Source organism: Zalophus californianus, chromosome Y (assembly GCF_009762305.2).
Source record: "Zalophus californianus isolate mZalCal1 chromosome Y, mZalCal1.pri.v2, whole genome shotgun sequence".
In the NCBI taxonomy this organism is placed as follows: domain Eukaryota; kingdom Metazoa; phylum Chordata; class Mammalia; order Carnivora; family Otariidae; genus Zalophus; species Zalophus californianus.
The window spans coordinates 3,823,859-3,849,123 of NC_045613.1; the positions used below are offsets into that span (position 1 = coordinate 3,823,859).

The window sequence follows — 25,265 nt, forward strand, 5'->3', positions numbered from 1 at the left end:
AAAGTCAACCTGGGAACACTGGGGGTCACAGTCAGTTAAGCATAGGCTTTCACCTCAGATCCTGGGGTCCTGTGATTGAGCCCTATATCGGGTTCCCTGCTCATTGGGGAGCCTGTTCTGCTCTACCTACCACTGCCCCTGCTGTGCTCTCTCTCTCTCTGGAAAATAAATAAATAAAAATTTAAAAATTCAACCTATGGAATAGGGGAAGATACTTGCAAGTGACATAACTGATAAGGGTTGCTATTCAAAATCTATAAAAAAATTATTAAACTCAAAACCCAAAAACCAAATAACCCAGTTAAGAAATGGGTAGAAGACATTAATAGCCATTTCCCAAAGAAGACATCCAAATGGCCACTAGGTATATGAAAAGATGCTCAACATCCTTCATCATCATGGAAATACAAATCAAAACAACAATGAGATACCACCTCACACTAGTCAGAATGGCTAAAAGTAATCATACAGGAAACAACAGATGCTGGCAAGGATGTAGAGGAAGGGGGACCCTCTTACACTGTTGCTGGGAATGCAAAGTGGTGCACTCTGGAAAACAGTGTGGAGGTTCCCCAAAAAATTAAACATTGAACTACCCAATGATCCAACAATCACACTACTGGGAATTTACCCAAAGAATACAAAAACACTAATTCAAAGAATGCAAGCACCATGATGTTTATCAATATTAGCCAAATAATGGAAACAGCTCAGTGCCCATCTGCTGATAAATGGATAAAGGATACATGGTATACATGTAGAATGAAATATTAATCAGCCATTAAAAAAGAATGAAATCTTGCTATTTGCAACAATGTGAATATAACTAGAGAGTATTATGCTAAGGAAAATAAGTCAGTCAGATAAAAACAAATACAGTATGATTTTACTCATATGTGGATACATAACAAAATGTGTATAGGGAAAAAAGAGAGAGAGAGAGGCAAATCAAGCAACAGACCCTTAACTACAGAGAACTGATGGGTACCAGAGGGGAGGTGGGTTAAATCAGTGATGAGGATTAAGGATTACACTTGTGATGAACACCAGGCATTGTATTGAAGTGTTGAATCACTATATTGCATACTTGAAACTAATTTTACTTTATGCTAATTGGAATTTAAATAAAATCTTAAGAAAGGGGTGCAAACTAAGCTCAGACAAAAGCAAAAGATCTAGCCTCAGCTTAGAAGACCCAAGTTCCAGTTCAAGAGATCCAGAACCATTTCATGAGCCCTCAAACCTATTATCGGGAATCACAGACTCATATCAGTAAACTATATTCATTTGGGCATCTCAGGAAACATGCCAGAGACCCCAGATACATCAAGGGACCCAGACTTTAGGTCAGGAAAACCCGGAACAAATTCTTAATTTGCCAGACCCACCCCAGAAGAGCATAAACCCATTCCAAAGGAATCAAACTCTACTCAAAGAGATATATAGGGAATTAGGGGACCCCAGACCCAACACAGAACTTGGGACCAACTTCAAGAAGATCCCCCTCTCACCTCAAGCAGCCCTAAACCCACTTTAAAAGTCCCCAACCCAGTTCAGTTCACCCAGATTCAACCTGAGATCTCAGACTCATTTTAGGGGAACATACATTTGTCTTCATATTCTTGTTGTCTTCAAAAACTAGCTATACCTTCTGTGGTGTGTATTGCTAGATTGACAATTGTTGATAAGGTTACCTTGGAATATAATGAAACCGGACTATTACTTAAGGCTGGAAAAGCATGTAAAACCAACAATTGTGTTTGAAGGGAGCCAAAGAAGAAAATCCTAGGACATGAAGCCCAAAGTGTTAGATGGCAGAACGAGGACAGTAATGGTTATTATAATGAACTTCCGAGTTTGCCGTGTGAATGTGTGGTCGATGGCAGACATCAGAGTGGTTTCAGGAAAATTATATAGCAGCTATCTCCAACTCATGAAGGCAGAATCATGTCCAATGCCAGACAATTATGAAGGACCTTCACTGAGGTTTTGGAATTTTATGATGATGATATTGGTGATTTTGGAAAATTGCTCACAGTCATGGTTACTTCCTGAATCAGACCATGGAAGATGAAAGGACTTCTTTCCAAAGGTGGTGCATAAATACTATGCCTGATCAGTGAACTCTTTTAGATTTACATGCAATCTCTTATTCTTTTTTCTTTTTTAAAAAGATTTTATTTATTTATTTGACAGAGAGCAGGACAGAGAAAAGAGGGAGAAGCAGGTTTCCCATGGAGCAGGGAGCCTGAAGCGGGGCTCAGTCCCAGGACTCTGGGATCATGACCTGTGCCAAAGGCAGAAGCTTAACCGGCTCAGCCACCCAGGTGTCCCTGTCTTATTCTCTTTCCCTAAGGCTTCTTGCAAACAAGGTAAGCAACAGAGGTCATATGCAATTTAGGTGGGTTTCTGTACCTAACTTTTAATTGCCATACGTCTTGCAGATTTTTTTTTATAACCTAGTGCCTAGAAAACTTAAACCACAAGTAAACAAGTAATTAAAGTAAGAAAAAAAAGGCAGTCTGGTTAAAGATTTCATAGAAACTAATAGGATCAGTACAATAATAGATGGCAGCCCAATTAGTAGGCAGATACATCTTATTAGCAATTACTTAGGGCTTCTAAGAATAATTGTCCATGTATTTGTATTTTAGAGTTTGTCTGATTCCTCTGGATGGATGTTATCCTATCTAATTACGGAGAGACATTTCTAGAAGTTTTGATTTTAGAACACAGTCTCAAGGAAAGGTGAAATTATACTTCAGGCCATCTGAGTATATGAGATAATATAAAAATGCAAGGAATATGTATGTTTGCCCCCCATTATAAGAGTGTATCTGTATTGCATTTGTAAGTATTTGTATTGGCAAAGCAGTGTAATTGAAAATGCCTGTATGTCTGAAAGGACTCTTGGTTATATTACAGTGGAAGTATACACTGCTCTTTCTAAAACGTATTGAGGTTTATGGAGGTTACTTTCAAAGTCTAGAGAGAAAATGTGAAGCCCCCTTCAAGTGTCAGCACAATGGATACCTTTAAATCTGATATGGGTGTAGGAGATTGGGGGGAAATGGAGGTTCCTGAAACAAAGTAATAACAGGAATCAGAAGTAGGACTGTGAGATTTTGCTCTGTGTTGTGTAAAGGCATTCCATAGATTTGGGCATCTTTGGAGGGACAGAGGAATTTTTAAGGGGAAAGCAGCTATTGTGAGCAGGAAGAGCCAGAGATAGTGCAAAGTAAGTGTCATTATGGAAAGCTACATTTGTAATGGGAAAAATTACATGGATAGCAAAGGGATGCTGGAGTGAATAGAGATGAAAGAGCAAATAAAGATAAAATGTGAGTACTGGAGGATAAGAGGCTCCTGTGGTGTGTGTGCTTGTTCTGGTAACTTGGGTAGAAATTGAGCCCTTCTTGATGTCATCTGCTCATTTCCAACTTCTTGGGAAAGCTGTTTACTTCATGGGGACTCAGTTTAAGGTTTCCAGCTGGAGTGGACTTCCACTCAGAGTAATTTTATACCTTTTCAGTTAAGAACCATGAAACCAAAGTTGGGTCCTGAAAGTTTGGCAGCACTGTCAGGAGGATGAAGACTAAAAGGCCATCAGCATTTTGTTCTAACACAAAACAGCAGAAAACTGCAAAAACAAACAAAAAACAAATTGGGATTTATGTAAGTAAAGACTTCATTTTAAGAAAGCACAAAACTGCTTAATATAATAATGCTCCAATGTTAGAATCCACAAGTATCTCAAAATCAAGTAGAAAAAGTCTTTTCTTAAGAGGCAGGGATAAGAACGAAGGGGAAGAAATCAAAGGGGGAGGTGAACCATGAGAGACGATGGACTCTGAAAAACAAACTGAGTGTTCTAGAGGGAAGGGGGTAGCGGGATGGGTTAGCCTGATGATGGTTATTAAAGAGGGCACGTTCTGCATGGAGTACTGGGTGTTATACGCAAACAATGATTCATGGAACACTACATCAAAAACTAATGATGTAATGTATGGTGATTAACATAACAATAATAAAAAATAAGTAAAAAACAGGTAGGGATAAACAGAGCTCATAGCCACTTCTTGGGGGATAAGCAGATTGATGAGCAGGAAGCAAAATAGTGGTGTTTTAATAGGAAATATTTCTGAGCTGATACTCAGAATGGGCTGTTAGGAAATATGTCTTGACCTTCATATGTTAGTGCTTGACCAAAATGGGCAAGCCAAAATTTAGGGGACTCTGAGCAGGAGAAAAGCTTGATTATATATAGTTCACCAAGCCAAGTACACAGGTAAGTAATGGGAAACTGTAGGCATTTGGTTATTGCATAATCAGAAGAAGACCTAAAAGCATATGAACTATAATCTCTAAAATATCATTAAATATAATGTGTACACAAATTATTTTTTTATTATAAATGGCAAACATTTTAATGCTTTCTTTGAAATAGAATCCAAATAAGAATTGAACATTTTTATTGGTTTTTATAACTTTAAGGGTCTTTAAGGGGCACATGGGTGGCTCAGTCGGCTGGGTGTCTGCCTTTGGCTCAGGTCATGATCTCAGGGGCCTGGGTTCAAGTCCCACATCAGGCTCCCTGCTCAGTGGGGAGTCTACTTCGCCCTCTCCCCCTGCCTGCAGTTCCCCCTGCTTGTGCACTCTCTCTGTCAAATAAATAAATAAAATACTTTATTAAAAAAGAGTCTTTTAAAATAGCTTTCCCCTTCAATTCCTTTTTTTTTTTTTTTCCTGTTTGTTTTTGAGCCGGGTTGACTATCCTATATAGTTCCTTATAGTTTGAATTTTGTTTCTTTATTTATTCATGTAATATAATTCAACACCTTCCTCTACTCATAACATTTCTTCAAAATTCCTAGCAAACTATATTGATTCTGCTTTATCTTCTAATAATGTTATATATCAGTTGTTCTTTTATTATTATGTACACAGTTTTTGATTATCACTGTTGATAATGTACACAAAAGTCATTTCATTTACTATAACTCTATAATCCTCCTTAATACACAATATTCTCTAAACTACTCTTGATTGTGGGGCGCCTGGGTGGCTCAGTTGGTTAAGCGACTGCCTTCGGCTCAGGTCATGATCCTGGAGTCCTGGGATCGAGTCCCACATCGGGCTCCCTGCTCGGCAAGGGGCCTGCTTCTCCCTCCCAGACCTCATGTACTCTCTCTCTCTCTCTCTCATTCTCACTCTCTCAAAATAAATAAATAAATCTTCAAAAAAATAAAAAAAAATAAACGATTTTTGATTGTTGATTTTTTTTGAATGTTGACTTTTTTTTAAACAAACTCTAAAAATCTGACGAAATACAACATACATATATATGAGTTATTATATATTTTTTATTTTATTTTATTTATTTAATTTTAAAGATTTTATTTATTTGACAGAGAGAGACATAGTGAGAGGGGAAACACAAGCAGGGGGAGTGGAAGAGGGAGAGGCAGGCTTCCTGCCGAGCAGGGACCCCAATATGGGGCTCGATCCCAGGACCCTGGGATCATGACCCGAGCTGAAGGCAGATACTTAATGACTGAGCCATCCAGGCAACCCTATATTTTTTTTATTATGCATAAAATCTGTATGTTCACATATACTTAGACATACATATATACCCCCACATAGAAATGTATATATGTAAATACATGTACATTCATATTAGGTGTATATATGTGACAGTTTTAATATTTTCAGTCACCTTGTTCTACAAGATTTATTTTTATTTTATTTTTTTAAGATTTCATTATTTATTTGACAAGCACAAGCAGAGGGAGAGGGAGAAGCAGGCTCCCCGATGAGCAGGGAGTCTGATGTGGGACTCGATCCCAGGACATTGAGATCATGACCTGAGGTGACGGCAGATGCTGAACTGACTGAGCCACACAGGCACCCCTTCTTTATTTTATTTATTCATTTATTTTTAAGTACAGGAGGAACAGGCTGAGGAGCAGGCTGTTGCAGAGGCTGAGGTGGGGGAGGCTAAGGAGGAGCATGTTGGAGAGGAGGTGACTGACGAAGAGGAGGCTGGGGAGTGCGAGGAGCCTGAGGAGGGAGAGGAGGCTGAAGAGGCTGAGCACGAGGACGAGAGGGAGGAGGGCCAGAAGGAGGTTAAGCGGCGCAGGAGCTGCAGGAGAAGCGGAAAGGGGAAGAACAGCCAGAGGGGCGGTGAGGTCCGATCCCATCCTCGCTTGAGGCTCTAGAAGCCCTGCAGTCAGAGCTGGAGCCCGTGAAGAAACAAGCCAGCAGGTCCTACTCTGGGCTCAGGCTCAGGTTTTGTCGGAGGTGGCAGCATCACCTGGAACACCGAAGCGCCCTTATGCGGGGCATCCCTGGCTTCTGGGCCAAGGCTATATCCTTGACGCTGTCATGGAGGGACCCCGATGTGGCCGGGCTAGAGCAACAGGATCCGAAGGGAGGGGGCCGTTGAATATCAAAATACATCCGTTGCTGAGCGCCCCACCCCCAGCCGCACCCCCAGCCCGCCGTGTTGTGGGGGTCATGCCCTGGTGATCCCGACAGCCTCAACATCGTCTTTCTCAGTGTGGGTGGGGGCTGGAATTCTCAGGGTGCCCTTGATGTCACAAGAGGCACTGGAAGTCCAGTGGCAAGTAGGAGCAGAGGTCCAGCTCAGATTTAGGCATTAGGAGCTGCATCAGGGCGTTGTCCCAGATAATGGCTCCAGTTAAAGCTCGGGTTCCCCTGGGGTAACGCGGCAGGCACACGGGTGTGAGTGCCCAACTCGTCCGCCTGAGGCAGGAATGTGTGCTTATCTGGAGATGAGCTGGTTGTGTCTGGCTGTCATGCACACTTGACTAGGCTTCCCGTTGCTACACACGTGTCCTGAGTCTTACAGGAATCTATTTGGGAAGGGCGAGGGAAAGCTTCCCATTGTCGGTACAAAATCCAGGTAGAGGGCACGCCCACCGGGGTCGCGGGTACAGATTACGCCAGTGTTGTGGGTGTGGGTTAGGTTGCATCGTGGGAGTGGGTGTGTGAGGGTCATTCGGTGCGGGTGGGAGGCCGAGGCCATCCCAGAGGGGTCACAGTGTCTGGCTTCCTGGCTGGCTGGCTGGCTCTCACTGGGGGGATGGGTGAGGCAGGCTACGGCCACGATCACCCCCTTGCCACTGGGTGGTCCCGGGGTCTGGTCAGCATCCTGGGTTTGGCCATGGGGTTCCATCCAGCCAAGGCCATGTACCGGGAGCTCACACATCCCGTGAGCCAGAAGCCACCTGGCACCAAACTAGTGTGTGCTAGCATCCCTTAGGCGCACAGCCTCGGATAGATGCTTGACTCTAGGCCTGGGCACCAGATCTCCACCTGCCAGCTGGTTGCAGAAGCCGCATTTTCACACGTGCAGCTCCTTCCCTCTGCTGATGCCGTGGCTGGTTGCCAAGGCTCAGCTCCACGTCCAAATGGAGAACAAGGTGTGGTCTGGGGTACCCCGGGCTGCCCCAGAATCCTGGACCACCTTAGTCCGCAGAGGGTGTCGTGGGGAGGCAGGGGTGACTGGGAGGCAGGCGCCTGAGGTGAGGTGGGGGTGCTGAAGGCCCTAAGTTAGGGGGAATATTGGCACAGGATGTGCAGGAGGCTGACGCCCGACAGCGCAGAGGCGAGTCTGGCCCAGGGAGGGGTTGGTCATCGTGGCAGCGGATATATGGCAGTTGTGGAGGTTGTGGTGGCGGAAGAGGTATAGGGGGCGTGAGCCGAGCAGGATGAGAAGCAGCAGCACCTAAGTGTACCTCTGTGCTGGGGATCGTGTGCAGTGTGTGTGAGTGTGCATGTGCACATGTGTGTGTGGCAAGTGTGCATGGCTGTGGACCGAAGACCATGTGTCTTGGTGTGTGTATGGAGAGGGGGTGTTTGCATGTGCACGGGTGTTGTTTTTGCAAGTCCACATGTATGTGACACTGTAGAGAGGCTGGGCGTCCCTCTGTCCTCCATGCAAAACACACTGCGTGTCTGTGTGAGCGTGTGAGTGTGTGTTTGTGTGGGCACCCAGCTTGGCACCTTTTAAGGGTCACTGGCCTGGCTACCGGTCCCAGAGCGGGAGAGGGCTATGATTTCCGGGGAAAACAGCTGCTCCAAGGCACATTTGCATCTTCCTTCCTGAGGCCTTTAGGTTCCAGAGGCCATGTGGCCACCGGGGTCAGAGAAAGAGCGCCAGAAGCCGAAGTCAGAGAAAAGGATGGAGAGGAGAGAGTGAGGAAAGGACAGGCAGACCGGTGGACAGCTCTCTCTTCGTTGCTCGTCTCCTGACCAGAAAAGGTCATGCGCTGGGTAAAACTGTAGCCTCACTTTACTCCAGAGCAAGGAGACAGATTCAGGGCCCCTGTCTCCTGGAATCGCACTATGAATACTACAGGGCCTGGGCTGACCATTTCCACGCACACTGGACCAGGCTTCCCGGGCGCGCACACAGTGTCCCGAGTCTTAGAGGAGTCTATTCGGGATGGGCGAGGGACAGATTCACCTTGGTACAAAATCCAGGCACAGGGTGCGCCCAACAAGGCCGCGGGAGGTGCGTGGGTGGGGGGGTGGGGGGGTGTTCGGGGGCGGGTGGTGTTGGGATGGATGGGGTTGGTGTGGCTGGGAGCCTGAAGCCAACCCTGATGAAGTGCACCAGAGGGCTTTCTGGCTGGCTGGCTGGATCTGGTGGGCTCGAGGGGCAGGGCGGCGGCGGCCAAGAGCACCGCCGTGCCACTAATTGGACCCAGGGGCTGGCCAGCGTCCTGGGCGTGCCTAGGGGACTCCATTCCGCCAAGGCCGCATGGGTGCCCTGGCCACGTCAGCCCCTTGGACACCTGGCCCCAGGCCCTTGCGCGCATGTGTCCCAGAGTCCAGTGGCCTCTGGGAGGGGACTGTTATTGGGCGCCGTCCCTGGGCACCGGAGCTCCACCTGCCAAGCCTCTTGTGCAGGCCTGCACTCACACGTCCAGCCTTTCCCTCCGGCAGGGTCCGGGGGAGGCGGGGCAGTCCCCAGAATCCTGGACCCGTCAGAGTCGGGGAAAGGGCCGGTCACGAGGTGGGTGTTTGCGGGGATAGAGCCCCTGGGTCAGGCTGGGGGCGCTGAAGGCCCTAGGTGTGGGGATGGCAGACGAGGATGTGCGGGAAGGGGAGGAGCGATGGGAGAGAGAGGATGCCATCCTTGTGGTGGAGCTGGTCCTAGTGGGGGCTGACCTGAGGTTGGTGCTGCAACTGGCCGTGTTGGAGGGGGAGGATGGAGAGGACGAGGAGGACACGGAGCAGGCCGCGGAGGAGGTAGACGAGGCTAACACGGAGGAGGAAGACGAGGCTGGGGAGGTTGAGGAGTCGGAGGAGGGGGGGGGAGGGGGATGGTGAGGGAGAGGAGGCGGAGGAGGAGGGGGAGGGGGAGGAGGAGGAGGAGGAGGCTGACAAGGCTGTGGAGGAAGAGGGCGACGAGGCTGTAGTGGCTGAGCAGGAGCAGGGGGAGGAGGAGGAGGATGTCGACAGGGAGGAGGAGGGGGGGCCTGAGCATGCGGAGAAGGAGGAAGCTGAGGAGGCTGAGCAGGAGCCAAGGGAGGAGGAGAAGCCCGAGGAAGAGGAGGAGGTGGAGGGGCCTGAAGAGGCTGAGCAAGAGGAGGGGGAGGAACAGGCTGAGGAGCAGGCTGTTGTGGAAGAGGCTGAGGTGGAGGAGGCTAAGGAGGAGCATGTTGGAGAGGAGGTGGCTGAGGCAGAGGAGGCTGGGGAGTGCGAGGAGCCTGAGGAGGGAGAGGAGGCTCAAGAGGCTGAGGAGGAGGCTGAGCACGAGCACCAGAGGGAGGAGGGCCAGAAGGAGGAAGAAGGGGTGCAGGAGCTGCAGGAGAAGCAGAAAAGGGGAAGAACAGCCAGAGGGGCGGCAGGGTCCAATCCCGTCCCCGCTCGAGGCTCTAGAGGCCCTGCAGTCAGAGCTGGAGCCCGTGAATAAACAAGCCAGCAGGTCCTACTCCGGGCTCAGGCTCAGGTTTTGTCGGAGGTGGCAGTGTCCCCTGGAACACCGAAGCGCCCTTATCTGGGGCATCCCTGGCTTCTGGGCCATGGCTGTATCCTTGACACTGTCATGGAGGGACCCCGATGTGGCCGGGCTAGAGCAAGAGGAACCGAAGGGAGGGGGCCGTTGAGTATCAAAATACATCGGTTGGTGAACGCCCCCACCCCCAGCCACACCCCCAGCCCGCCGGGGTGTGGGGGCCACGCTCATGCCCTGGTGATCCCGACAGCCTCAACATCATCGTTCTGGGTGGGGGTGGGCCCTGGGGGTCTCAGGGTGCCCTTGATGTCGCACGAGGCACTGGAAGTCCAATGGGGGATTAGGAGCAGAGGTCCAGCTCAGAATTAGGCATTAGGAGGCACAGCAGGGCGTCTTCCCACAAAACAACTCCAGCAAAATTTCAGGTTCCCCTCAGGGTAACGCGGGTGGCGAACGGGTGTGAGTGCCCACCTGCTCAGCCTGAGGCAGGACTGTGTGCTTGTCCGGAGACGAGCTGGTTGTGTCTGGCTTGTCAGTACAGGAGGATGAGATGGGGACGGGGGCGTTGGGCGGAAGGGGTGTCTCGGAGGATGCACAGCCCCCTGTGTGAGTGCAGAGACGTGCAGCATCCCGTGTGGGGACCCAGCGGGCATTGATGCAGCCCTTGCGGAGGGACTGTGACCCTCGGAGCAGAGGGGAGGCAGTGCCCCACTGCTGTCCAGACTTGCTCTTTTGTTGTAGCTCTTTCATCTCCAGTCCTCGGAGGTTCCTTGTCTTAAAGCAGTTTTTGAACCACCCCCAGATGTCAGCTGTGATCAGTAAGCAAGATGAAGACCTCCTTGGCTACATTGCAGATTTGAAGGTCTGGCACGGCAGACTGAGGCAGGGGTGGGGACGGGAGGGGTTAGCTTTCCCAAGGGATCCGTCTCTGAATTCAGCACTGGGAGGTTCTGCTGAACAGAGATTTCACCCCCGTCTCCCCTTATCTGCCAAGGCAGGTGGAGGAACTCAGGTTTCCCCAAGACAAGAAGCTGCAGGAACTGCTGCAGGATGAGCCAGGTCACGAGAGGGCCAGGGACCCACGTGCCCCACTGTTGATTGTTAGCACTCGGCTCATTGGATGCCCTGGCTACCAGGGCCTACTTGCGGCTCAAGTGCAGGATGAATCAGAAACGAAGCTCTCACCTGGTTTGCCAGAGGGCCATCATTCTGTGCAACCGTGGTTTCTGGGCCCAGGTCATATCCTTACTCCAGCTGGTGGAGCTTGGCTGGTGTGGAGGAACACTGGGTGGAGGGCAGCTGCAGGGCCATGGCCAGGGCCATGAGCCCTTGGGGGAAGGGCTCTCCACCCCACACCAGGCCCCCTGCCCAGCACCTCCAACCCCCAGGTGAAGGAACTCTTCCCCATGGAATGCAGTCCCCAAGCGAGTGTGACCTAGCCCTCTTGGCAAGAGTACAGGCCCAGCCATTCCACGGGCTGGCGATGCCCAGGCAGAGAGGTCAAACACCCACAATAGGCCGATGTGCTCAGGCACTCCCTGACCGCTTCCACAAAATGGAGCATGCGCACCCGAGCCCACGCATGCACGTGCACATACACACACAAACACACACACTTGACCTTGTTTTCAATTTTTCAGTATTTTCCAGGGCTCCTGGGGCCACAATCTGCTCTATAAGTCGCCCTGGCACCAGTCGTTTATTACTTCCCATGCAGAGGAACCGGCCCGACCCTTCGGATCCATCTGACGCTTTTGGACTGGCTTCGGTCAAGTGCGACACTCCCTCATATTCATCTCAAATTCATGAAGCTGCCTGGGAGGGACAGACACACAGACACACAGACCATGTGCACACAGGCACACAGGAGACCATTGTGTACACTCTCCAGGCCATAGGTTGCTTTAGTGTTTGAAGGCCCTCTCTGGGAACGGCAGTCACTCTCCCATGCTGCTACCTGCCGCTGACTGTGATCGCCTTACCTTTCCTCCACCCACGTATTCAACTAATCTGTGCACGCTGGACACTGCTCTCGGCGTGCCTGGGGGCAGGGGGAGAGGAGCTGCCTATGGAAATGAAGGGGTCAACTGTGGTGTCCAGACCAACACAGACAGAGGGTGACGGGTTGGTGGGGTAAGCCTTTGTGCCAGGATAGCCAGACATCTGTGGCAAGCATGGCGGGAGGCAGCTTCAGTGGGGCCAAGTGTAAGGTGGTGCTAGGAGACCTGGGGGTTGGGTTCATGGCCCCAGAATGACAGTTCCTCCAAGTGCAGCTGGCTTTGACTCTCCAGCTCTGCTCATGGACGCAGCCTGGACCCGCCTGCCTCAAAATTCCCCATGCAGGAGTATGTCAGAGGGGGAGACGAACCATGAGAGATGATGGACTCTGAAAAACAAACTGAGGGTTCTAGAGGGGAGGGGGGTAGGGGGATGGGTTAGCCTGGTGATGGGCATTGAGGAGGGCACATTCTGCATGGAGCACTGGGTGTTATGAACAAACAATGAATCATGGAACACTGCACCAAAAACTAATGATGTAATATATGGTGATTAACATAACAATAAAAAAATTTTAAAAAAAATTCCCCATGCAGAAGCCATTTGGCACTGCACTTGTCCAGTCTCCCTGTCTCAGGGATGCACTTTTGACCCAGGTTCCCTGTGTCGGAGAGTTCCTCGGAGCCTCTGTGTCTCTGTTGTTGGAGCCCAGGTCCCACGGAGCCCCACGGCGCACATTTCAGCACCCACACCCCGGGCCCCTCATCTGTCCTCCTCTCGGTTCCCTTTCCTGGGGCCGCCTTCTTCCTCATGTAGTACTGCAGGGGGTTGGGCCACAGGTCGTCCATGATGATCCCCAGCGGGGTCCTTCCCACTGTTTGTCACAGGGCCCCACCTCAGCTATCCAGCTAGACCCAGCAAAGCTGTGGTCAGACAACCAGTTGAAGAAGTTAAGACTGGTGTTGTGGGCCTGCCACTGTAGGCCTCCTGTTCATAATCCTGGTGCCACTGGATGGGAATGGATTTGGATGGCCCGTGCCCAGCTGGAAGATGAGGATGGGAGAAGGCGCCGGGTAAAGAAACGGGTTCGACCCTCCCTCCTGCACCTGTGTTCGCCCATCCAAGTGGAAGCCTCTTACCAGCAGTGCTGAGGACATAATCCTTCACAATGACTCCTTTCCGGAAATAGGGGTTCTTGTGAAAGAAGAGAAGGATCTTGCAGCAATCACAGGAAACCTGAATTCCTCCACCTGCCGGTGGCAGAGTGGGGGAGACGGGGTGAAATCTATGTCCAGCAGGACCTCCCCGTCCTGACTTCGGGGATGGATCATGTCGGCATGCTCCACTCTCCCGTCCCCCACCCCAAATTCAGTCTGCTGGGCCAGACCTTCAAATCCGCCATGTAGCCAATGAGGCCTTCATCGTGCTTACTTATCATGGTTGACATCTGGGGATGCCTCACAATCTGCTGTAAGTCAAGGACCCACTGATGGCTGGAGATGAAATAGCTACACAGAGGCATAAAGAGGTGGCTAAAGACATGCGCACACCCCCCACATATACACACACAAACAGGGAAAGACCTGCAAACACACAGACACACAAAGGACACCCTTGTGAATGTGAGCACACATACACTCAACACTCACACGGGAGTTTTCTGGCACACATCAATACATACTTAGCCCTGTAGAAAGTCACACACCCAGGTGCGCCTGAAAACACACACACACGCCATACACCCATGGACTAGCACATACAGCCAGGCAGAATCCTTTCACATGCACACACAGGTTCACGTGGACTGGGAAACACACACACCATGCAACACACACGGTCCCCGCACACAGGCACTCACAGTTGTCCGCCCAAGCACAGACGACCGTGCGTGGGCAAAGACACCCTCAGATATCACACACCCAACACATATGATCTCCAGTGCACAGGCATGCACACTTGACAGGAACACACACTGATGTGCACAAGAAACACAAACACACACTCACACAACACTGGGAAGCACATACTATCGCCAGCACACAGGCACGCACACAGGGCCATACACATACACTCATATGCATGCAAACACACACACACACATGAAATAGAAACACACATGGTGCTCGCACACAGGCATGTGCAATTGGTCGCACACATGCACACACGCCCATCCATATGCAAACACACACTCACGGAACACCTGCCAAATCACAAGTTCTGTGGCACACAAGCATGCACACTTGGCCACACACACCAACACGTACGTGGGCATGCTAACACGCAACACAAAAACACCCAGGGTCCTGACAGAGTGGCAAACACATGTGGCCTCGCAAACACCCACATCCGTGCACCAGCAAACACACACTCCCAAAACCTACCAAGACACATGGTCTCCAGTCCACAGGCATGCACTCTTGCCACACTCACACGTGAACATGCAAAGTCACACATACCACACAAACAACATGATCCCCAGCACAGAGGCATGCTCATACGCCCACACGTGCAAGCACACACAGACACGCAGACCTCCCTCACACACAGCCCACTCATAAACCACAATGCCTTCCACCACTCACACCTGACTTCCCTCACACATCCTTGGAACCGTCCCCTGTGGGCGGGTTTTGTGGCGCGGGACGGCAAATTTCCACAGGGACCTTGAGGTATGGCCTCCTCTTTGTTATCCCAGGACACGTGGGTTTTGTGGTGCTCATGACCGGACAAACGCATGGGAGCACAACACAGCAGTGCAGTGCCCGCTTCCAGGAGCAAGGGTACTGGGCCAAGCTCCCTAAGTGGTGTCAACACGCCAGCACTGGGAGCCACCAGGCCACGAGGGCCCCGCTCACCAGGACCTTTCCCCACTTGTGTGCCCGGCCCTGAAGGATAAAGCACCCATGAACAGAGGTCTGCCTTTTCCTCCCTCCTCCTAGAGCCTGCCTTGGTTGTTCTCAGACCATGCCCTGCCCTGCCCTGCCCCCATGCTGAACATCAGTGCCACACAGCAATCCCACACGTCGGGGGTTGGAGGGTCCCACCAGGCAGACTGCCTCCTCACCATGTCCTGGCTCAAAGGACAAACCAACACACAGATGCAAAGCCCTTTTAAACTTGTTTATGTCTCCTTTCCTGTCCCTTCAGATACGTGCTGGATATTCTGTAGAGCTGCCACTGGTGATCCTTTCCCCCATTTCTGTCCTGTGCAGGCAGAGCACCACATAGACTCATCCACCCATCTCTCACAGTGGTGAAACGCCTCCTCGACTTCTTCTGGTAGGTCAGACTCTGATGCTCTGCGCTGTCCATGTCCACACAGCTGCCATGCCCCAAGCATGCGCACACACACACACACACACACACACACACACACACACACACACACACACACGTTAGGGATTCGTGAAATTGCATAATGCCAAGGATAGCCAAGGTGGGATATGGCTTCTTCTGTCCTCGTGGGATACTGTTCCTCCTCCCCTAGAGACCCAGGAGCCTCCAGCCCATGGCCCAGTGCCATTCCCAAGAATGGCCGTGTGGCTGTGGGAGGCCACGGGGTGGTCGGGAACACGGAGGGAAGTGGGGAATTCTCAGTACAGGAGCGGGATGGGACAAGGGAGCCCGGCTGTCTAGGGAACCAGCACTGGCTCTTCTGGCGGCAGCTCCTGCTGCTTCTCATCCTGCTCGGCTCACGCCCCCTATACCTCTTCCGCCACCACAACCTCCACAACTGCCATATATCCGCTGCCACGATGACCAACCCCTCCCTGGGCCAGACTCGCCTCTGCGCTGTCGGGCGTCAGCCTCCTGCACATCCTGTGCCAATATTCCCCCTAACTTAGGGCCTTCAGCACCCCCACCTCACCTCAGGCGCCTGCCTCCCAGTCACCCCTGCCTCCCCACGACACCCTCTGCGGACTAAGGTGGTCCAGGATTCTGGGGCAGCCCGGGGTGCCCCAGACCACACCTTGTTCTCCATTTGGACGTGGAGCTGAGCCTTGACAACCAGCCACGGCATCAGCAGAGGGAAGGAGCTGCACGTGTGAAAATGCGGCTTCTGCAACCAGCTGGCAGGTGGAGATCTGGTGCCCAGGCCTAGAGTCAAGCATCTATCCGAGGCTGTGCGCCTAAGGGATGCTAGCACACACTAGTTTGGTGCCAGGTGGCTTCTGGCTCACGGGATGTGTGAGCTCCCGGTACATGGCCTTGGCTGGATGGAACCCCATGGCCAAACCCAGGATGCTGACCAGACCCCGGGACCACCCAGTGGCAAGGGGGTGATCGTGGCCGTAGCCTGCCTCACCCATCCCCCCAGTGAGAGCCAGCCAGCCAGCCAGGAAGCCAGACACTGTGACCCCTCTGGGATGGCCTCGGCCTCCCACCCGCACCGAATGACCCTCACACACCCACTCCCACGATGCAACCTAACCCACACCCACAACACTGGCGTAATCTGTACCCGCGACCCCGGTGGGCGTGCCCTCTACCTGGATTTTGTACCGACAATGGGAAGCTTTCCCTCGCCCTTCCCAAATAGATTCCTGTAAGACTCAGGACACGTGTGTAGCAACGGGAAGCCTAGTCAAGTGTGCATGACAGCCAGACACAACCAGCTCATCTCCAGATAAGCACACATTCCTGCCTCAGGCGGACGAGTTGGGCACTCACACCCGTGTGCCTGCCGCGTTACCCCAGGGGAACCCGAGCTTTAACTGGAGCCATTATCTGGGACAACGCCCTGATGCAGCTCCTAATGCCTAAATCTGAGCTGGACCTCTGCTCCTACTCGCCACTGGACTTCCAGTGCCTCTTGTGACATCAAGGGCACCCTGAGAATTCCAGCCCCCACCCACACTGAGAAAGACGATGTTGAGGCTGTCGGGATCACCAGGGCATGACCCCCACAACACGGCGGGCTGGGGGTGCAGCTGGGGGTGGGGCGCTCAGCAACGGATGTATTTTGATATTCAACGGCCCCCTCCCTTCGGATCCTGTTGCTCTAGCCCGGCCACATCGGGGTCCCTCCATGACAGCGTCAAGGATATAGCCTTGGCCCAGAAGCCAGGGATGCCCCGCATAAGGGCGCTTCGGTGTTCCAGGTGATGCTGCCACCTCCGACAAAACCTGAGCCTGAGCCCAGAGTAGGACCTGCTGGCTTGTTTCTTCACGGGCTCCAGCTCTGACTGCAGGGCTTCTAGAGCCTCAAGCGAGGATGGGATCGGACCTCACCGCCCCTCTGGCTGTTCTTCCCCTTTCCGCTTCTCCTGCAGCTCCTGCGCCGCTTAACCTCCTTCTGGCCCTCCTCCCTCTCGTCCTCGTGCTCAGCCTCTTCAGCCTCCTCTCCCTCCTCAGGCTCCTCGCACTCCCCAGCCTCCTCTTCGTCAGTCACCTCCTCTCCAACATGCTCCTCCTTAGCCTCCCCCACCTCAGCCTCTGCAACAGCCTGCTCCTCAGCCTGTTCCTCCCCCTCCTCTTCCTCAGCCTCTTCAGGCCCCTCCACCTCCTCCTCTTCCTCAGTCTTCTCCTTCTCCCTTGGCTCCTGCTCAACCTCCTCAGCCTCCTCTTTCTCAACATCCTCAGCCTCCCCCTCCTCCTCCCTGTCCACATCCTCCTCCTCCTCCCCCTGCTCCTGCTAAGGCTCTAAGAGTCCTCCCCCTCATCGTCCACAGACTTGTCAGCCTCCTCCTCCTCCTCCTCCTCAGCCTCCCCTTACATACCAACACCCTCTCCCTCCTCCTCTGACACCTAAACCTCCCCAGGCTCATCTACATCCTCCGTGTCCTCCATGTACTCCTCGTCGTCTACGTCCTACCCTGCAACACGGCAAGTTGCAGCACCAACCTTAGGTCACCCACCACTATGACCAGCTCCAGCACCAGGATGGCATCCACTGTCTCCCAACGCTCCTCCCCTTCCCGCACAGCCTCGTCTGCCATCCCCACACCTAGGGCCTTCAACGTCCCCGGGGCACCCCAGGGGCTTTATCCCCTAGCACAGCTGCCTCATGAATGGCCCCTTCCCCGACGGAGGGGGGTCCAGCATTCTGGGGACCGCCCTGCATCCCCCGACCCTGCCTCGCCAGCCCTGACCCAGCCTTGCTGGGGCAGCTGTGCAGGGAAGGGCTGCAGTTGTGAGCACAGGCCTCCGCAGGCGTCTCGGCAAGTGGAGCTCTGGCGCCCAGGGGTGGCAACCGATAGCAGTCTCCTCCTGGAGGCCGCTGGACTCTGGGACGCATGCGCACAAGGGCCTGGGACCAGGCGTCCAAGGGGAAGAGGTGGACAGGGCACGCATGCGGCCTTAGCGGGACGGAGTCCCCGGAGCCACACCCAGGACGCGGCCCGTGCCCCGGGTCCAATCAGTGGCACAGCGGAGGGCGTGCCCGCCGGCGGCCCCGCTCCTCCCCCCCACCCGAGCCAGCCAGCCAGCCAGGGAGCCTGCCTGCGTGCCTCCTCCGCGGTGGCCTCGGGCTCCCAGCGGCACCGAACCCCTCCTCCCACGCCCACGCCGCCCCCCCAACACCACTCCCAACCCACCTCCCTGCATGCTCGCCTCCCGCGGCCTCGTCGGGCGCGCCCTCTGCCTGGATTGTGTATCGACAAGGCGAAGCTGTCCCTCGCCCTTCCCTAATAGACTCCTGTAAGACTCGGGACACTGTGTGCACGCCCGGGAAGCCTGGACCAGGGTGCGTGGAAACGGTCAGCCCTGGCCCTGGAGTATTCATAGTGCCATTCCGGGACACAGAGGCCCCGAAGCCGTCTGCCACCTCGGGGGAAATATGCCGCTACATTTTGTCCCCGTGCATGCCCTCTGCTGGCCAGGAGGAAAGCGACGAAGAGCATTCACTCCACCGGTCCGCCTGTCCTTTCCTCACGCTCTCCTCTCCATCCTCCTCTCAGACTTTGTGTTCTGGCGCAATTTCTCTGACCCCTGTGGCCACACGGCCTCTGGGACGTAAAGAATTCCGGACAGAAGATGCAGATGCATCTCGGAGCAGCTCCTCTCCCAGGAAATCAAAGCCCTCTCCCGCTCTGGGACCGGCAGCCACGCCGGTGACCCTCGAAAGGGTGCCAAGCCGGCTGCGCACACGAACACAGCTCACACACTCACACAGACACGCAGTGTCTGTTTGGCATGGAGGACAGAGGGACGCATGCCGTCCCCGGAGCCATACAGGAAAGGAGACCCAGATGCCCCTCCATGAAGAGGAAGTCTGGACCAACACTGTGGAGAGGGTGGTGGGTGGATCCTGTCCGCCGGCTCGGTGACCTCAGTGCCCACTCTTTGGAAAGCCAGGCGGCAAGGAGCTGAGGACGGCACCCAGGCGACAAGCAGCAAAAAAGCCTGGCCCTCCGGAGACGGAGCGTCTTCCTTTGCATGTTTCCAAAGCCAAGAATGTCCCAGGAGGGGGTTCCCGGCTCGTCTGGCCTGCAGAGGGGAAGGTATCCTCCCTAGCCTACCCCGCTCTGGGCCCAGCCAGGTCAGGCTGTGAGCGGATCATCAAGCCGGGCCATCACATACCCAGAGCTGGCCCACAAATGAGGTGAGAGATGCCCAAGTGTGGTTTCAGGCCAGAAAATTAGGGGTGGGGCTGTTGGTCTGGTGCCAATGCCAGCCTGTCTCTACAGGCATCACTGACAAAAGGGTCTTGGGACACGCCCCCTCCCCCCGTCTCAGTCAGGAGAAGCATGAAGAATTATACAGGTATAGTCCCTGACCGGGTCTCCACATGTTTCCACCTGCTTGGATATCATATGCGCCCCCACAGGCTTTGGACCATGATTTTCATCTGTTTGCCCATCTCGTGGATGCTGTCCACGTCCACTCCCACTCCCGGGTGACTTTCTTGCAATGAAAGACGTCTGGCATTGCCCTTGTCGGGGAGGGAACATGAGAGGGGCCACACAACAAGAGGTGTGCGGCCTGGGAGGAGACTGAAACCCCTAGCTATTTCCCACACCTGGAACCATCTGTGCAATCAGCACAGATGTGTAGTGTGCCTCACTCCCACCTGACAACTCCAGCCCCTCCCTCTTTGCCTTGACCCCAGTGCGTCTGTGCATCGACAGGTGAGACAGACCCCTGAAGAACCATGGAATGCACACGAGGCCTGTGTGTCCACAGGGACGTGGCTGCCCTCAGCCTATTGCCCCTTTATCCATCATCAGCCGAGCTGGAAATCCCGCAGTCCCTCTCCTTCACTGACTGGGGCCTACACACACTCTCATACACACGTGTGCACATGCAAACGTGTGGACACACGACACAAATGCATATGGTCTCGACACAAAGGCATGGGCCAGTGGCCACACACACTCACAGTCACACGTGCCTGCAAACACACAGAGACAGGCAACACACACTCACGAGGTCATGCAAACACATGCACACGACACACACACACACACACACACATTCCCGGGCTCGACACACGGGAATGAAGATGGCCGCAGGCATACGCACAGACACAAACCCATACAGACAGGTACCGCTCTCTCTCCCTCTCTCTCTGTGTCACACGCGCACACGCACGCACACACACACACAAACACAATCTGCACCCCACAGGCATGCATGTGGCTGCACACACCCACTTGCACACACACCTGTGCATGCACACACCCTCAGAACCCATCACACACAAACACACGCGTCCTTCACACAGGCATGCGTACGTGCCCATGCAAACATAGACACCTGTGCTGGCAAACAGTCGTGCAACACTCACAGAAGACTTGCACAGCCATACACGCGTGACCCGGCACTATCACACACAGCCCCCTCCACCCAGGAACTCACGCACACACACATGAAACAAGTTACTACGATATTTGCCACACAGGCATATAAAACTGGCCCTCACCCAAACACATGCACACACACACATGCCATAAGGATACACACACAGAACACAAACACATGGTCTTCGTCGCACAGGAATTCACACTGAGCCACACCAACACACACACATGCACGTGCTCACGCAGATGCCCTCACGCACCCCACACAGTCTCTGTCTCACAGGCCTGTGCGTTGAACTTCTCAATACACACACCCACACTTTTGCACATGCTATTCCACACCCACAGCATACACACATGTTATCCAATACAGAAGACTACACCATTGGCCCCGGAACAACACACACACACATTCATATACACACAGAAACACACTCACTTACAGGGACTGTACAGCAGAAAGACACTCAAGGAACACACACGGTCTTCAGTACACAGGCATACAAGGCTGGTCCCGCACCCATGGACACGCACACACAAAAGAGCTCATGCCAACACACATACCTGCAGCGCCCACACACACGTTTTTTACGCACCCAGGTGTGCGAACATGACCACCCAAATACACGCACACGTGCTCAGGCAACACATACACACCAACCATGCAAACCATTTCCAACACATTGGCATGAACAGGTGGTTACAGAATGTGCACACGCGTGTGCATGCACATGCACACTCACACACACAATCCCCTAAGGCCTGCAAAGACACAGGCACACAACAGACACACTTGCACATGTAAGCACACATACATTCAACACTCACACGGAAGGTCTCTGGAACACTTCCATACATACGGACCCCGAAGAAAGTCACACACCCAGGTGCGCCTGAAAACACACACACACACATTACACCCATAGAATAGCACAGAAAGCCAGACAAGTTTCTCCTCGCATGGAAACACACACACCACGCAACACACACACGGTCCCCGCACACAGGCATGCACATTGGCCACCCAACCCGACCAACCCACGCCCATGGGCAAAGACACACTCAGGAAAAACACACCCAAAATATTTGATCTCCAGTACACAGACATGCACACTTGCCAGGAACACACACAGACGTTAACATGAAAGACACACACAAACACAACACTGGGAAGTACACAATGTCACCAACACACAGTAACGCACACTTGGCCACACACATAGCAACATACGACGCATGCAAACACACATTCGCATGAAATATAAACACACCCGGTTCCCACACAGAGTTATATGCATTTAGGCCCATACGTGTGCACACACACACACACACACAAACACAACCCATCTGTGTGCCCACACACACTCAGGCAACACCCACCAACTCACCAGGTCTATGGTACACAAGCATCCACACTTGGACATACACATCAACATATATGTGGGCATGCAAACATGCAAATGAAGCACATAGAACCCCAGGCTCCCTACACACTGACACACACACGTGGTGCCCCAAGCACACACACCCGTGACCCTGCAAACACACACTCTCAAAACACACACCAAGACACATGGACTCCGGTACACAGGCATGCATACTTGCCACACACTCACATAGGCAAGCCAACTCACACACACTGCGCAGACACACACGATCCCCGGCAAAGAGGCATGCTCAGGTGGCCGCTTGCACAAGCACACATACACGCACGCACATGCGCACACACCCGAACTTGTGCCTGGGCAGGCAACTCCCTCACAAACAGCCCACTCACAAAGCCACAATTCCTCCACCTGCCCCAACGAAGAAACAGGAGGGCACGTGGGAACGTGTCGTCTACGTATCCCGAGGTGCTTGCCCACAACTCACACCTGCCTTCCCTCACACGTGCCTGGGACTGTGCCCTGTGGGCAGGTGGTGCAGCATGGGATGGCGTGTGTCCGCAGGGAGTGCAAACAATGGCCTCCTCCTTACTCCTCCCGGGAAACGTGGGTTTTGCCGGGCTCCAGCCCAGATGGATGCATGGGACCCGATCACAGCAGTGTGGGGCATGCTTCCAGGAGCAAGGCTACTGGTCCAAGTTACCCAAGCAGTGTCAATTCGGCGGTACCAGCAGCCACCAGGCCACGAAGGTCACGCTCAACAGGACGCTTCTCCGCATTTGTGCCCTGCCCTAAAGGACAAGGCTCTTGTTGCATGCCCATGGAGAGAGGTCTGCCTTTGTCCGTCCTCTTCCCAGACCCTGCCTAGGATGGGCAGTGCTCTGTCCGCATGCCAAGCCCTGACCTCCCCTGCCCTGCCCCGATTCTGAACATCACCGCAACACATGGAATCCCACAGACCATTTGGTGGAGGTTCCGACTAGGCTGCCTGCCTCCTCGCCATAGCCTGGCTCCATGTACAAACACACACACAGACACAAAGAGATTCTTAACTTGTTTATGCCTCTCTCGACATCCCTAGATAGGTGCCGGATACTCTCCAGAGTGGCCACTGGTGATCCTTCCCCCAATTCTGTTCTGTGCAGGCACAGCACCACGTAGATTCGTCCATCCATCTCTCACGGCAGTGGACGCCTCCTCGACTACTTCTTGTTGATCAGATTCGGATGCTCTGCAGTGTACAAGTCCACACAGATGCCATTCCCTCAACACACACACACACACACACACACACACATACACAGACACACACACACACAATAGGGATACGTAAAATTGCATAATTCCAAGGAAAGACAAGACAGTGTTGAGGATGTCCTCTGTCCTCGTGGGATCCCTCTTCCACCTTAGCCTGAGCCTCACAGGACTCCTGCACAAGGCCCAGTGCCATTCACAAGAATGATTGTGTGGCTGTGAGAGGCCACGGGGTGGTCGGGAACATGGAGGGAAGTCTGGGATTCTGGGCACAGGAGCGGGAATGGAGCAAGGTAGCCCCACTCCCAAAGACTGACAGGACATCTGCAAATGAACGAGCAGCAGGAGGCCTCAGAGTGGGTCGATGGGCACGGGTGAGAGTTCAGAGAAACGGGGTGAGAAGTCTCCCTTCTCTTGAGTGACCGGGGACATTCTGGCTGCCATGCTAGGGGGCCTGAACTTGCCCACATGGATGCACACCCCTGGATGTGTACCCTGACATCCCCCAGGTTCATGTTTCACCCTGCCACCGGCTCCCTGGGCAAACTGGAGCCCAGGCTCCACTGAGCCTCAGGTTCCCCCCGCCAACCTTCCTGAACCCCGGCACCCTCCACACACACACGTCAGGACCCAGCACCCCTGGCTCCTCACCGACAGGTCCTCCTCTCAGTTCATTACCTTCGGCTGCCTTCCTGCCTTGGGTAGTACTGCAGGGGATTGGGCCACAGGTCCTCGATGACGAACTGTTCGGGGAAACAGACTAGCTGAGCACCGGGCCCGGGCCCCATTCCCAAGTACCTGGATATCGGGCATTACCCCAGCTGATGAAGGCCGGAGGGGACCCACCTCAGCGATCCTGTGAGACCCTGGAGAGCCGGGGTCACACAACCAGTTGAAGAAGTTAACGGTGGTGGTGTCGTGCCTGTGCCTGGCAGCTCCACATTCATTGTCCCAGAACCACTACACTGGAGGGGAACGAGACGCCCCAGATCCTGTAGGAATGGAAAATTTAGGAGAGACTTTCACGGCCTAGGAACCACGCCCTCTCGCCCTTTCTCCCTCTCAACCTCCCAGGCTCTCTCGTCCTGGGCAGCTTCCCGGGTCTGCCCCCCTTCCGGGGCCCTCCCTTGCACCTCCTCTCCTGCTCCCATGTGACCCCTGCCGCCCGCAGCATCCTCAAAGCTCAAGCCCACTCATCCCATCAATGCTAAGGTGATTCTCCTTAATGAACACTTTGTTCTGGATGTAGGGGTTGTTCTCAAGGAAACATCAACCTGCAGCGGTACTAGGGATGGCACAATTCCTCCACCTGCCCCGCTGAAGAAACAGGAGGGCACGTGGGAACGTGTCATCTACGTATCCCGAGCTGCTTGCCTGGCTGCCGCTCTGAACCACTCTGCCGGGCCCCTTCCTGCTCAAAGCCCACTCCCACCGGACCTCCCCGAGCCTCCGTCTCCCAGCACTGACCTCCAAATTGGTCATGTAGCTGAGCACATCTCTGTCCTGGTCCCCGGTCACGGCTGATATCTTGGGGTCATTCAGGATCTGCTTTGGGGCAAGGAGGCTTGGCGGCACGTGCTACGGAAGGAAAGCCAGCAGCGACCTAGGCCTTCCCGGTGAGAGCAAGGGACGCGAACAGTGCATGTGCAGAATCACCAGGCACTGTCAGCCTCACACCTCCTCAGCTCCTGCCCTTCCTTCCCACCTGCTCAACCCTGGGGATTCCCTTGGCTTCCAGCACCTCAGAGGCTGCCTGCGCCCGACAGGGGAAGGCCAAGGGCCTGAATGCTCTCGCTTCCCACAGGCCCCTTGCCTGTGCATGTGGCCTGCAGGCAGTCACTTCTTTGGATGCCTGGATGTGCTCCATCCCACTCTCATGGCTGTGTTTGCTTGTGT

General features: G+C 53.6%; 1 pseudogene; it reads right to left on the reverse strand.

The window, feature by feature from the left end:
• Positions 1-10,423: 10,423 nt before the first annotated feature.
• Positions 10,424-17,928, reverse strand: LOC118356664 (annotated as a pseudogene).
• Positions 17,929-25,265: the final 7,337 nt, after the last annotated feature.